At 41.2% G+C, this 11,783-nt stretch overlaps 1 long non-coding RNA gene across 1 annotated transcript; it reads right to left on the bottom strand.

The window, feature by feature from the left end:
- Positions 1-1,216: 1,216 nt before the first annotated feature.
- LOC115719319 (uncharacterized) lies at positions 1,217-2,463 on the bottom strand. Its single transcript, XR_009685993.1, has 3 exons — positions 2,187-2,463; positions 1,730-2,085; positions 1,217-1,630 (listed from the first exon to the last, which is right to left on the bottom strand). It is a non-coding gene; the product is annotated as an uncharacterized LOC115719319 (long non-coding RNA).
- Between the last annotated feature and the right edge of the window lie 9,320 nt (positions 2,464-11,783).

Below are 11,783 nucleotides of genomic sequence, written 5' to 3'. Positions count from 1 at the left end.
AAATATGTTAGCATGTTGAATTAATGGCATTTGGCTAAACAGAACTTTGGGTGTAAATAAGAAAAGTGTATAAATGGATTGTATAGATAGTAGCATTAAAGAGAACTAAAAAGTATACTTAAATCTTGTATAAGGAAAAAAGTTGTCTAGTATAGATAACATTATTCTTAAAAATATAAGAGTTGTAAGTTTCTATTTTGAAAAAGAATCTTCATGTGGATGTATATAATTGGCTCGGTTTGATTAATAAAAATTATCTTTCTTGATGAAAAAATTAATAAAGATAATTATAGTAGAACTATATATTTAAATTAATAAATTGATAGTAAAAGTACTTAAGTCATTAATTTTATTATAGTTAACTATTAATATGAAAAATTAATAGCAAAATTCATAAGTAAAATTATTTTTCAAAAATAAATACCTATATAAAATACAATTCAAATTAACATTAAAAAAAATAATAATTATTTAAATTAAATATTAATAAAATTTTTAATTATTAATATTATTTTATTTTTAGAATAACTATATAATTAAATAATATTATAATATAATAAAATTTTAGTTGTATATAAGTAATTTTATCGTAAAAGTATACACTTTATATCTAATGACAAATATGATCTACAACTAATTGTTAAAAATACTTTCCTATTAGCATGAAACTTATGCTAAGTTTTACTAAAATTTTACCCTATATATAAATGGAATACTTTTTAATAGTTAATACATAAATTAAATTATAAATATTAATTTTAAAAATATTAATCTATTAGATTTTGGTACAATAGCTAGCGAATAATAGAAGAGTTACTTGAATTTCTATACTTAATTTAGCTACTTAATTAAAAAAAAAAAAAATCAACACATATCTTTTTTTAAAATATATTTATATAAGAAAATATTTAAGTCAAATTTAATTTTTTTTATCATTTTTTTGTCAAAAAACTTTTTTTTTATTATTATTTTTTATTAATTGATAGACCAACACTACTACAAAAACCCCCTTTAGAGGCAGTTTTTTAGCCCTTTCAGCGTCGGTTTTCGCGAAATTCGCTACCGACGCTGATCAGGGCGACGCTAAAGGGTTTATATGAACCGACGCCATAGGTACCCCTATGGCGTCGGTTATTAGCTCATAACCGACGCCATAGGGGTACCTATGGCGTCGGTTATGAGCTAATAACCGACGCCATCGGGGTAGTACCAACCGACGCCAAAAGCAAGCGATTTTCAGTTTTTTCAAATTTTTTTTTATTTAATTATATAATTTTAATTTCATTTTATTTATATATTTAATAATTTTATATATTATTTTATTTAATATAAATTACATATTTATTTTTTAAAATGTGAATCAAATATTATTTAAATTTGGGTAAAATACATAATTTAATTTCATAAAAGTAATTAAATATTACACAAACACTAATGTAAAATTAGTTAAAAATATTAAAGTTAATAAATCTAACTACAAGTTAATCTATAAAAATTACATAATGAAGAAAAATTCTTCGACCTTTCAACCTCAATCGTCACCGTGAATCACCGCCATCAATTGTTCGATCCACTTTCGCTGTAGTGGTAACAATTCTGTTTTTGGATCGTATTGCTTCTTACCCCCAAACTGTTAAAAAAATTAAAAATTTATATTAGTTTATGTATATGTATATTATATATTTATTATTATAGAATTTATATACTATAATCAATAATTAAAACTTACAGCTTTTTGATCTTGTATGTAACGGCTGGGGTTGGCACGTGCGACGATGTCAGTGATATATTTCAAAACATAAAATCCGCATTCTTGGCTTTTAGGTTGTCTTGGACAGTTTGCTTGGTTAATTCCTTGCCACTGGCCAAGATACTCATGTGCGTTCCCTATATACATGAATGCCCTGTTTGGGAAAATTATATTAGCATTTCAATTCGTTAGTTAATTTAAAGTCGTTACATAAGAAGTCATTAAATTATTACCTTCCGATCATTTGTTCTATTACTTTGGGAATTGGGCAGCCTTTTACAGGGTTTAAATGGATAATTTTCCTTGGCGCAACCACCACTAGCGTCCAATGCATCCTAGAAAATTATATTGGAATATAAGTAAGATAGTATAAAAATAATTTGAAGACATAATATAGAAATGAACAATTAGCACTAAAGAATTTAATAAAGTTTACCCGATATTCCAAGGAATAAAGAACATTTGGTGGTTGTTGTTCATTAATGATAACCAATTAGCCAATCGTCTTGCCGCATCGTCAAAAGACTGACTCTGTTCTTCATCGTTGATCCCATGCACTGTGAGAAGCTCTGGGTCGTAAAACTTGAAAATTTTTCTCAGACCGTTGATGCTCTCCCATATGTGCCTGCCAAAAAAAGTGTTAGTGCCTTATAATAATTTAACTATAATTTGATATAAGGTTAATTAGATTAAAGAAGAGTATACATCATTCCAAACAAGATTCCCCGGTTGCCGATGTAGTCACACGTAGCAACCCGTCGCAAATCCTCTCCAGATAACGTGATCTGGGTACGCGGTGCAATGAATCCTCGGGGGACAGGAATTGTGATTATATCACATTTATCTTTGAGCCTTAGGAATTCATGAATCATCCATTTTAGCGAATTAGGGATCAACGCCATCTTCTCTTCCGTGAACAAGTCATCTTCCCGTGCACCACGGCCTTGTGGAGAAAGCATCGGAGCTTTCCCCTTTGACGCATCACGTCTTGAGGGCGGTTGAGCGAGTGGACCCTAAACAAAACAGAACATAATATATATATCAAATTTTATCCAAATTCTACCGAAATTTCGGCAGCATAACGGTTGTAATTGAATGACCCCAAAAATTTTGAACATGGCTGTATAATGACAAATAACACATATATAACAGTAGTTTGTTCATCCATCCCACCGCAAAGACATATATTCGCAGTAACCTACTTCACTACGGATGAATATTGAAGATATTCAAACTCCACTAATCATTAATAATTAATTTGAGTTGAGAAGTTACCTCGGTTGTTAAAATTAAGTGTTTAGGCCAAGGAAGGAACATCTGGTATACGTCCCTAACATATCTGCACTCTTCAATTGGGACTGGGATTTCAGCGTCCTCTTGCAGGATTTCCGAAACCATGATCCGGGCATGTGAATCATCGTAATCCTGGCAGTGAACTTTGATCATACCCACATGCTCGTACAAATACCCTCAGGCCACAATATTGTCGATGTTGTCAGAGCAGAGATGTACTTGCTGATTAAGGGCCGCATGGTCATCAAAATTGTATAGGATACCTTGGTCGTTGAGGGAAATAAACTCCTCAGCATAAATTTGTGGTTGTACCTCATCCTGAGGAGCGTATGGTTGTGGAACATACGCCTCACCAGCCACCTCTCCTTCTTCCTCTTGTTCGGCAGCGTTCCTCTGCTGCTTAAGGGATTGGACTTCGGCTTTTAATTTTTCAATCTCCTTCGCTTGCCGAGCCACAACATCAGACACTTCTCTTTTCTTCCTGCCAAACAGTTGAGATGCCCTGGTCAGGAACCTACAAATCATAAAATGCAAATTAGCAACGATTTTATTTGTGTAACTAAATAAATAACATTTGAAGTAATAGCATACCCAGCAGCCCTGACACGTCCAGGATGCTCTGGTGTCCCGAGCGCCTGCGTCAGGATATCGTTTTGGCCCTGGACCTGAATTTGTCCCTGACTAAGCTTCTCTTCTAATTGAGCCTAATGCACGCATATATTCAAGCAATTAGTATATGAATTATATACACTAACTCCTGAGTAGAACTCAATTAAGGATTAATATATACTTACTATCTTCTCTGCAATTTCCTTGTCGTAATCAGTGACAAGTTTTCTACTCTTGGTGCAAGATTTGATCCAAACACGGTGGCGGGGGGGATCTGCAACTTCGAGGTCCTTTTTCTACATAACGTTATAACAATGAAATGAGTACAATTAAATTGTATAGCACATTATAGCACATTAAATTTTAAGTATTACTTACCACAACTTCCCGTACGTTCACCATTCCACTCCGACCACTTTGATGTCTGGATTGAATTTTTGAGGAACGTTCACGTTGCACCTTACTCAATTCCTACAATGCCAAAAAAATACATTAGATACATGTACTTGTATTTAAGAGTTTATCTTAGTGTTAATATAATTAGCGTACCAGAAATTCAGGAGTTAGTCGACTTTCAACAAATTTGCACCAATCAACAGCGTCGATCTCGGGGTGCTTTTCAGGGACTTGTGCCAGTCATCCCAGATCATTCTCTTTCAACGCGGGCATTATGATGTCTTTTGTCATCCTATTCTTGAAGTCTTTCATTAACTTCCCAGCGAGGATGAGACAATCATGTTTGAAGGTGTCCGGCACAATGAACCCCGTCTATTTTGAAGGAAAACAAACACGGTTAGAGTCAACATTTGGAGTAATAGAAAAACAAATCAAAATTCTAACAAATAATAGCTTACCTGAATGTCTTTCCAAACTTTATTTTTCAGAGTCGGGTTGACTTCTGTAACACCCTAACTATTTTAGGCGTATTACGTGATTTTTAAACGTACTGTGCAGCTCGTTGCTAATCAACGAGGTTTATGGAAAAACGTGATTAATTAAAATTTTGCTTTTTCATTAAACTTATAAACCATTTGCAAAAAGTCTCGGGATCCCGATTTATAAAAATATTTACAAACGTTTTTACTGTTCAACTTTTACATCAAAATAAAGTCGTCTAACGACAGTTACAAAAATCTCAGCCCTGCTGTCCCGAGGATCGTACGCTCCAGGCCTAACCGCCCCGACATGTACAATCTCAAATGCTCGGTCACGGTCCATCAGCTACAGCCTTGCCTTTACCTACACATGAACGTAAACTGTGAGTCGACAGACTCAGTAAGAAAAGCATACTAATATCATACATAAAACTGACTGCCGTGTCCAATACGATACTGAGTCCCGCTACTGCCATGTCCAACATGGTACTGAGCACTACTGCCATGTCCAACATGGTACTGAGTTTTGAACGTTCAGGGGACGGTACTATTGACAAGTATCCTCCTGATCGGTCGAACCGGTCATACTCCGCCGTTGGTCATACTCCAGCCTCGTACCGACGGGATAGGTCAATAGCACCGAACCACCAACCAAGTGTCGACTGATCGGCCGAACCGGTCATACTCCGCCGTCGGTCATACTCCAGCCCGTACCGACGTGACGGGTTGGGTGGTTCGAAGCCTAAATACATATCTAATGTAATCTAGCAGTGCTTCCTACATGCACGCTAAACATGTAATCTACATATGCATACCGTTATACTAATCTTACCCGGATTCCGATTTCGTGTGTGCCGTCAACCCGACCGGAAGAAGCCGAACGGCGGATTGACATCGGCTCCTAAACCATAAAAATCACAACGCTATAAGTGACACGCTAAATCACTTCCCGGGGACTAAAACTTGAAACTAAAAGTTCCCCTATCGATAAAAAGCATGGCAATACCCCTAAAAACCCAAAAACGAGGAAAACTAGGGTTCTGAAAAATCCCCAACCGGCAGACCGGTTGCCCAACCGGAATTCCGGTTCTGGGAAATTCTGAACCCCCATCCGGAATTCCGGATGCTCAACCGGAATTCCGGTTCCTCGCAGGCAGCAACCATAAAAACTCATAACTTGACCAATTCGACCCCAATTGGTCCCAAACTTTCCAGACCTGTTCTAAGTACCCTAAAGAACAAATCCAAGGCAACAAACCTACCCAGAAACCATAAATACAAAATTTGCCATTGGAGCTCAAGCTTTGAGTTCCAAACTCAAGCTTGAGCAAACCACCTAAACAAGCATGCAAACCAACTTAATTCCACATAACTAAGCATAAAATAACCTCTGCAAACTAACAGAAACATCCAGCAATAACACAGAAACATATCATAGCATTTCATCCAAAAATCACATATTTTACATAAAAACAACAAAGCTTTGAACACCCTATCTAGCATGCTTCAAACAACTCAATTATTCATCACATAAACATGCTTTGAATCACACAAATTAACCTCAAAACACAGCAGCCAAAATCAACTAAAATCATGCATGCATTCATCACTTTTCATCATTTTTTCCAAGAAATTTAAAGAGAAAGGAACTAGGAAACACATACCACAACAAGAGATCACTAAAGTTGCAATCTAGGGCTTGAATCACCAAAGAAAATCCAGCCTTTGCACCCCCAAGGTTCAGCCGAAAGTGGAGAGGAAAAGGGAGTGTTTTTGGAAAAATTTAATTTTCTTTTCTAAGTGTTTTTGTGTGAAAATGAAATAAATAAAATAACCCACTTAACATAACCATTTATCAAATCCATTTCAGCCAAAAGCAATTAAATAAATAAACATTTATTTCATTTAATAAACTCATATAAGACAAAACACTAATGGGGCAAAAAGACCATTTTGCCCCTCCACCATAAAATCACATAAATCATACTAAAGGGGTATTTTTGGGACATTCTAAATTCCCGGCCATTCCCGACATTCCCAATGTCTAAAACCCGTCCCCAAAATACTAACATACTAAGTTGTGATTTCTACTGAGCCAAACGCCGCGTTCCAAAATACCGGACACCGGAAATGCGAAATATAAAAGCTACTGATAACATACTCATGCATATCTGAATTCCATAAATATCAATACTATATTATTTAAATAGCTATAAATAATTTCATGATTAACATAAATAACTGCTAATTTCCAAATTAACTAAGCGGGCTTTACAACTATCCCCCCCTTAAAAGGATTTCGTCCCCGAAATCTAACCTGAATAACTCTGGATATTGAGCTCGCATATCTGACTCAAGCTCCCAGGTGGCTTCTTCCACCTTACTATTTCTCCAGAGAACCTTGACCAACGCTATGGTCTCATTCCGAAGGACTTTATCCTTTCTATCCAGGATCTGCACTGGCTGTTCCTCATATGACATATCTGACTGAAGCTGAAGGCTCTCATAACTGAGTATATGAGAGGGGTCTGAAACGTATTTTCTCAACATTGAGACATGAAATACGTTGTGCACTGCTGATAAAGCTGGAGGCAATGCTAACCGATATGCCACTTGACCTATCTTCTCGAGAATCTCGAAAGGTCCTGTAAACCTAGGGCATAACTTGCCTCTTTTCCCGAAACGTTTAATCCCCTTCATCGGAGATACTCGCAAAAACACATGGTCCCCTACTCGGAACTCAACATCCCTACGTTTCGGATCTGCGTAACTCTTCTGTCTGCTCTGGGAGGCAAGCATTCTAGCTTTTATCTTTTCTATTGCCTCGTTGGTCCGCTGAACTGACTCTGGACCTAGGTATTTCCTCTCCCCTGTCTCATCCCAGTGGATAGGGGATCTACATTTCCTACCGTACAACAGTTCGTAGGGTGCCATCCCTATCGTACTCTGGTAACTGTTGTTGTATGAAAATTCCACTAACGGTAGGTATTTACTCCATGAACCCTCAAAGTCCATAACACAGGCTCTCAACATATCCTCCAATATCTGAATTGTCCTTTCGGACTGACCATCTGTCTGAGGATGGAATGCTGTACTGAATTTTAGCTTCGTACCCATTGCCCGTTGCAAACTTTGCCAAAATTTGGAGGTGAATTTCGGATCCCTGTCCGAAACTATAGACTTCGGTACCCCGTGAAGTCTCACTATCTCCCTAACATATAACTCTGCCAACTGATCCACTGTAAACGTTGTTCTAACCGGCAGAAAATGAGCAGATTTCGTAAATCGATCCACCACTACCCAAATGGAGTCATACATACCCGTGGTCCTAGGTAACCCGACCACAAAATCCATCGTAATATCCTCCCATTTCCATTCTGGTAGGGTTAGAGGCTGCAACAACCCTGCTGGTCTCTGATGTTCAGCCTTGATCAACTGACACGTGAGGCATCTCGAAACGAATTCTACCAAATTCTTCTTCATACCGCTCCACCAGAAGTACGGTTTCAAATCTTGGTACATCTTGGTGGTGCCGGGATGTAGAGAATATGGAGTAGAATGAGCCTCCTCAAAGATCTCGTTCCTCAAGTCCACACTGTTCGGGACACAAACCCTGGCTTTATACAAAAGCACCCCACTAGCTGACACTGAAAAGTCTTTGGCTTGACCAGCCAATACCTCATCTCGGATCTTCACTAACTCCGGATCTGTCGTCTGAGCAACCTTTATTCTTTCTAACAGATCAGATTGCAGCGTTAAGTTGTGTAGCTGACCTACCACAAACTCAATGCTGGACCTAACCATATCCTCGGCCAGCTGAGGTGAGATCTGAACCATGCTAGCCACTTGCCCGGGACCCTTTCTGCTCAGGGCATCGGCCACTACATTGGCTTTCCCGGGATGGTAAAGGATCTCACAATCATAGTCCTTCACTAATTCCAACCAACGCCTTTGTCTCATGTTCAAATCTTTCTGAGTAAAGAAATACTTGAGACTTTTATGGCTCGGTATAGATCTCGCACTTCTCCCCATACAGGTAATGCCGCCAAATCTTCAGTGCAAAAACCACTGCGGCCAATTCTAAATCATGAGTCGGGTATCGCTGTTCATAATCCTTTAACTGACGGGAGGCGTAAGCGATAACCCGATCGGCTTGCATCAATACGCACCCCAAACCCTGTTTGGATGCGTCACAATAGACCACGAACTTCTCCTCGTCCGAAGGCAAAGCTAGTACCGAAGCAGTAATCAATCTCTGTTTCAGTTCCTGAAAACTAGCTTCGCATTTATCTGTCCAGATAAATCGCTGATTCTTCTTTGTAAGCTCGGTTAGGGGCATTGAAATTTTGGAGAACCCCTCCACGAACCTACGGTAGTACCCAGCTAATCCCAAGAAGCTTCTGATCTCTGTCACTGTCTTCGGTCTCGGCCAATCCCTGACGGATTCGATCTTCCCGGGATCCACCTTGATCCCATCTTTACTCACAATGTGCCCTAGGAAGGACACCTGAGACAACCAGAACTCACATTTCTTGAACTTGGCGTAGAGTCTATGTTCTCGAAGTCGTTGCAGTACCATCTGAAGATGTAACTCATGCTCCTCTTCTGACTGAGAGTACACGAGGATGTCGTCGATAAACACAATCACACAGATATCGAGGAAATCCTTGAATACTCTATTCATCAGGTCCATGAATGCTGCAGGAGCATTGGTTAGTCCGAATGACATAACCAGGAACTCGTAGTGTCCATACCTAGTGCGGAAAGCCGTCTTTGGAATGTCCTCCTCTCGGATCCTCAACTGATGATAACCCGAACGGAGATCAATCTTAGAAAAGACCGTCTTCCCCTGAAGCTGATCGAACAAGTCATCGATCCTAGGTAATGGATATTTATTTTTCACCGTCAGCTTGTTCAACTCTCTGTAGTCGATGCACATCCTCATAGATCCATCCTTCTTCTTGACGAACAAAACCGGGGCTCCCCAGGGTGACACACTGGGCCGAATGAACCCTATGTCAAGCAACCCTTGGAGCTGAATCTTCAATTCCTTAAGTTCAGCTGGAGCCATCCTATACGGGGCTTTAGAAACCGGATCCACCCCTGGTGCCAAGTCAATCACGAAGTCTATCTCCCGATGAGGTGGTAACCCTGGAAGTTCTTCGGGAAAAACGTCCAAAAATTCCCGAACCACACAGATGTCCTCTGGCCGAATGGTGTCTGGCCGAGTGGTGTCCACCACCACGGCCAGAAACCCTAAGCACCCACCGTGCAATAATTCTCTCGCTGACATAGCCGAGATCACCGGGATCCGAGATCCCTGAACCGAACCCACAAATACGAACGGTTCTTCGCTTTCCGGTTGGAAGACCACCATCTTCCTCTTACAATCAATGCTCGTCGAATATTTAGATAGGAAATCCATTCCTAAAATAATATCAAATTCGACTAAGCTCATCTCTATCAGATCAGTGCTTAACTCTCTACCATCTATCCTGATCGGCATAGACCTAATCCACCTATTGGAGATAACCAATTCTCCGCTGTGTAATGTGGTTCCAAACCCTGATTCATATCTATCAAAGGGTCTACCCATCTTACTAAAGACTCTGGCCGCCACATAAGAACGTGTAGCCCCAGAATCAAACAGCACTGAATAAAGCGAGTTGTTAATAAAAAGCTGACCTGTAACAACTGATGGGCTGGCATCTGCATCAGCCTGCGTGATCGCGAATACCCTGGCTGGAGTGGGTACCGCTGGAGCTCTCGGTGCCTTTGGCCGGAGCTGGGGACATTCCCTCTTGAAGTGCCCGGGCATGCCACAATGAAAGCATCCCTGTCCCTTGCACTCACCCCGATGGTGCCTCTTGCAGCTAGGGCACTCGGGATAGGAGAATCGGGTCTCATTACCACCAGGACGACTCCCTCTGTTCTGGTTCCCCCGGAACCTCTTGTTCTGACTCGAGCCGCCGGAAGCAGTGGGTGCCCTCTTCCTCTGATCAATGGCCGAACCACTACTCCCCGCTAAAGCCCGATGCAGAGGGGTAGGAGCTCCGCCACCAACCGAGTACCGGGCCGAATCCGACATACACCCCACCGCGCCCTCGCCTCGCAAGGCCTTCTCCACCATCCGAGCGTAGGTGGTGCCGTCGTCCGTGGTAATCATCGTGTCATGCTCGATCTTGGGACTCAACCCGTCCAAATACTTCTCCTTCCCCGCCGAAGTCGGCCTAAGACAATTCCCGAGGCTAACCTCGCCAACCGGTCAAACTGAGTAGTATACTCAGTGACGCTCATGTTCTCCCGCTGGGTCAGGTGAACGAACTCTTTCCTCTTGGCGCTTCTGACCGCCTCATTATAGTATTTTGCGTTGAAGAGTTCTTGGAACCTTTCCCAAGACATGGTGGTAACATCGTGAATCTGAGACACCATGTCCCACCATACCAGGGCATCCTCCTGGAACTGAAATGTGGCGCACACCACTCTGTCATTACCGGTGACACCCATGAAGTTCAAGATTCTGGTGATCACCGTAAGCCACTGCTCGGCTTTCGATACATCTGGACCTCCCAGGAATACCGGAGGTGCTTGCTTCCGGAACCGCTCATACAAAGGTTCCAATCTATGGGCCGCCACTACCATCTCTGCCTCGGGCAGCAGGGCAGGTGTGCCACCGGAACTACCGGCACCGGAACCGCAGAGCACCCCGTCGTCTCAACCTCCGAATCTCGAGGTCTTGCTCTTCGATCCGGCTTGCATCTCCGCAAACCGCAACTCCCAATTCCCGGGGCTCCACGATCGAGTTTGGGGAGCACAGGGCGACTGTGGCGGGTCCTCAACACCCCGACCACGAGCCCTGCCTCGGGGACCTCTACCTCGGCCCCTAGCAGGTGGGGGAAACCGAGCTCCCTCTCCCTGATTCGACCCCACGGAGTTGCCCCGACTCCTGGTAGTCCGCCTGGCGTCCATCTAGTTAGAACCGCCTGCGAAACCAAGAGTTGGCATATCAGGTCGTATTCAAGGCGAGCTTACTAATGCCGCTTAATTTGGAAATTAGGAATGAAACATGCGCCTATTCTACTATCAGGCTACTAACATGCTTCCTAACAGGCTTTTCTTTTTCATAACTGAATAAAATAAACTACTAAAGCAATAAAGGCTTACTGAACCGTGAACCGAGCTAACCGCCGATGATGATTGTACATGTCGTGACGATCTTCGGAAGACAACACGGCGGCTCGATACCAAATTGTAAC

This window comes from Cannabis sativa, chromosome 2, assembly GCF_029168945.1.
Source record: "Cannabis sativa cultivar Pink pepper isolate KNU-18-1 chromosome 2, ASM2916894v1, whole genome shotgun sequence".
NCBI classification, from domain to species: Eukaryota; Viridiplantae; Streptophyta; class Magnoliopsida; order Rosales; family Cannabaceae; genus Cannabis; species Cannabis sativa.
This window is presented reverse-complemented; position numbering and strand designations above follow the sequence as displayed.